Below are 4244 nucleotides of genomic sequence, written 5' to 3' on the forward strand. Positions count from 1 at the left end.
GAGTATGGGTCACCATACTTGGCCACATGTCACGTCACTTTTCACTTTTTCACTTTTCACTTTTCAATATTACAGCGAGAATAAAAGTTACTCCTTCTTTCTTTGTGTGAACATTTGGGCGGTGTTATGCAAATCTTCCCAGATCGTGACGTAGACATGTGGGGGCGTGTTAGAACGAGCCGTTTTAGGTAGGTGTGGTTGACTCTTAACTTTTATAAAGAATATCTCTTTGGATTTGAGACTTTAGTCTTTGCAACTTTACAGATCTTCTTTATGCACCAAGAGCTTGTAACACTCCAAAGAAAAAGGAAAAATTTTAATTGCATCATATGACCCCTTTAAGCTGACTGTATGTATGTAGGTCACTGGCTGATATTGGTTTGTATTTCTTTCTTTTTCTTTTTGAGGGATGTTTTATAAGTGTATGTTTGTTTCAGAATGACACTGTTTAAAGGAAGTGTTTTAGGGCACATCAGTGTTGTTTTGTAAGGAGTGTGTGTGTGTGTGTGTGAGAGAGAGAGAGAGAGAGAGAGCAAAGGAGGGCGTTAAGAATGATTGGTGACTGTCCTTTAGTACGCAGAACTGTACTGTATGTTCTCTTTTGGGGACGGATCAGGGCTGCTGTTGCCATAGTGATTCTGGGTCACTACCATATTTGAAATGCTTTGAGAGACCAGCAGCCACTCTGATGTATCACAGTTTTCAAAATGTCTTGTAATAATTGACATTTGGGGCTTTAAAATAAAAGTTTTATGAATATTCAATTTTTGGATAATTATATAAAAATTTTGCATATAAGCTACCATGGCAACAGCTGGGACACTTTAAGACATGTGTGTATTGTGTATACGCTAGAGTAGCCCTCTATTGTAGAACGATAGGCTCTAGTGTATTATTAAAAGCTCATGTTGCTCAACCAGTGTTCGAACTATACCGTGGACTTTGGGGGAGCCCACTTGTTTTTAGGGCTTACAATGACTTACAAATGACTTACAAAGATACATAACAGCTACAAGTGTATGCACTACTTGCTTTATGCAAGCACAACCCAAGAACTATACATAAAATGTAGCCTGTATTTATTATACGGCTGAAATACTTGATTCTGGTCAGTCTCTGCGATATATATATAGGCTACTTGTTATATTTACCATCGTCTGATATCGCTAAATAACAAACCGCTGCTACGTCCGTGTCTCTCATATATCACACTGCGGTATCGATCTGTCGTTTTATCTCCTTTTTTTAATGTAAGAGCAGCCGCAGCTATTTGTAACGTACGAGGCATCCGGTTTCATCTGCTTCCAGTTATTTTACCTGTACAAAAACATTGTGTTATGATGCTTTGTATTGCAAACTGGTATTTGTTATCATATTATTTTAATATATTATCATAATTATAAACACACTGGTTTGTATCGCGCAAATACTTTTCAGTCATTCTTGAGAAGTGGGACAAAACAGGGTGCAAAATTGAAAAAATAAAACCTTGTACTCAGACAAATGAAACTACATTTATGTATCTTATATGTACTAAACTACTGAGCTATGCTTTGATACAACCTCCCAACTTTTCTCTTTTTTAACAAAATGTGCTTTTGTCTGACGGTGTTGACAAATTTGGCATTTCCTTCACAAAACCAATGGAGTTCATGTAGTAGCCATTTTATTTTTTTTTATTAATCCCTCATGACATTTAAAATTGATAGCAGTTACCATTGCTGGACCTGTTTTGTCCCACGTCTCAAGACTGTTTTACAGTTTACTGCAATTAGTTATTTCTCTAGTGTTATCCCTACGGTATAGTTGTGGAAGCCTGTTTCTGCCACGGAATAAAAATATATTTATATAAAAAGTGAGTTTACATCCATGGCCCTGGGAACTAGGGGTGCTGCAGCACCCCCCGCCGCAGGGCCGGGTCTGACATTTTCCTTGTGCCCCTCGATCATCCCCAAGATACTTAATTTTTGTGATTAATTATTTATTAAACTGACCAGAAATATAGCCTAGTGCGGTTGTATTTTACTTGCGCACCTTGCGGCGAGCGTCCCTACTTCTCCTCCTCACACTCGCAGAATTTCATGTGAAATGTTCACGCGATTACCTTAACTTTACATTCCATCCGACTTGTAAAAACCATTCAAGTCCTCGTCCTTTTAATGAGCCTTTTTCTCGCTTCTCAAGACGGCCCCCGGCAATCACATAAGCACAGCTCTTTAATTGCGTTTTCTAAGAAGTTTACATTTCTCAAATCGTTTTTTTCCCCCACAGAATAAAAAAAGTAGTTGTGACTATCTCACAATTCTGACTTTTTTCTCACAACTGAGAGTTTATATCTTGCAATTCTGAGTTTACAGTGTATACAATGTATATGTCACAGTTCTTTTATTTATCTTTATTTTTTTATCCTGTGGGTGAAAAAAGCTTCTATATATAGCGGCTATTCAATCGGAAGTCTCGCACATTCAACAAAAATAGCTAAATTCTGCATTTGCTATGTTGCTTGGCCTAGTTTTCTGTACATTGGTATGGATTACTTTTTTCTTAGCTTAAGTTTTAATATATAGGCAAAACTATACAACAATTTTGTAATAAAAGCCATCACGCTCGGATTTGTTTTTCGATAATGACCAGCTGACTATATATTAGGCCTATCTCTTATATAATTTGTTATCAGTGTTCATGCTTCATTTGATTTAATTGTTAGGTTTTAACGAACCCTTAACCCTGAGTTTCCCAGAAGTGCAGCATTTGTTCTAGATGCACCAGTGACACCGGTGTGGCCCTGACATAGGCAGGAGTTGAACCAGTGAGTACAGCTTCTCTCTTTGAGTTGCAAGCAAATACATTATGGCTCGAGCAAGAGCTGGTGAGTCATCACTAAGGTGCTGTTTACAAGCCATTGTGAGATATTAAGCATGGAGTGTTTACTTAAACCTTCCACCATTCACTTTATGGAAATATCCATGATCCTCATATGATCCTGTTGCTGAGGATTGCATTGTTGAGTAATGCACCCGTTTGAGGTTTCTGTCTGAAGAGAAATCGCTACAGTGGATTATTTCCCCACTGTGTGCCTTCTGATGTGGCCTGCAATATTTCATTCGCGTTATACTGACCTTGAGGAGCATTAGAGCCATGACCATCCCTACATTCCTGCCTAGCTCACCAAAGAGGGATAATAATGAGGTAATCAGACCATCTATTTATGTACAGAATCGCTCACACATCAATTACATGGAGTGCATGGCCCATTTACTGTAATGTCACACTTGCTTTAAGTTGGCTAGTATTTCCTAGCCTTAGTATTCATTGCAGCAGTATGTTCAGACTTTTTTTTACTATACATTTTTCTTTCTAGCCTAGTGTAGTGCCATTTTAAGTTTGAAAATGAAGGAGCAGTATGATAATACAGCTTTCCCAGTACAAATGTATGCTTCCTGTTGCTCAAACAGCTGCTGGCAACGTAGCGGTCATGGGCTTGGTTTCCAGGGAATGCAAGAACTGAAGTACATTGACTGCAAAGTGAGGTGCTTTGTATAAAAGTGTATGCAAAATGTATAAATGTATAATGTCAGCATGAATTGGTTTTTGCATTTTGCTACCTGCTTGCTTTCAGAGTTTGACGTATTTCCATATTTCCTGAAAAGGTAAATGACTTTAAAGCCTGTATTAGTAGTCAAGTCAAGTCACCTTTATTTATATAGCGCTTTATGCAATACTGATTGTGTCAAAGCAGCTTTACAGTGTATTACTAGAATATATTTAGTTAATTTCTACATATACATTTTCGATGGTACAAATTTTACATATAAATTAACATTAATCTAGGTTAATAAATGATGTGAAAATGTTCAATGTTAGTTCATGATAGTTGATGCATTAACAAATTAAACCAATGTCAGCGGAAAAGAAAATACAGTCATGGTCAGAATTATTGGTGCCCTTGGTAAATATGAGCAAAGGTGTCACGTTCGGTCCAAGGATGAGGAAGGTAGATGAAGTAATTCAAAAGACATGTAGTTTATTAGTCAAAGTGACTCAGGTAATCCAAACAAGAAGAAACACAAACAATACCGGACAATGAACTCAAGGAACTGAAGGACTTGAATACACTGAAGCAAATGAGATAATTAACTAAACAACAGGTGAACGAAATGAGTAATTAGACAGAGAAACAAGTCTAAAGACATAACAAGGAAAACAAATCTAAAACGCAATGAAAACATGGGGGGGGGGGGGAA

The sequence above is a fragment of the Sinocyclocheilus rhinocerous genome, unplaced genomic scaffold (genome assembly GCF_001515625.1).
Source record: "Sinocyclocheilus rhinocerous isolate Xijiao unplaced genomic scaffold, SAMN03320098_v1.1 scaffold3, whole genome shotgun sequence".
NCBI classification, from domain to species: Eukaryota; Metazoa; Chordata; class Actinopteri; order Cypriniformes; family Cyprinidae; genus Sinocyclocheilus; species Sinocyclocheilus rhinocerous.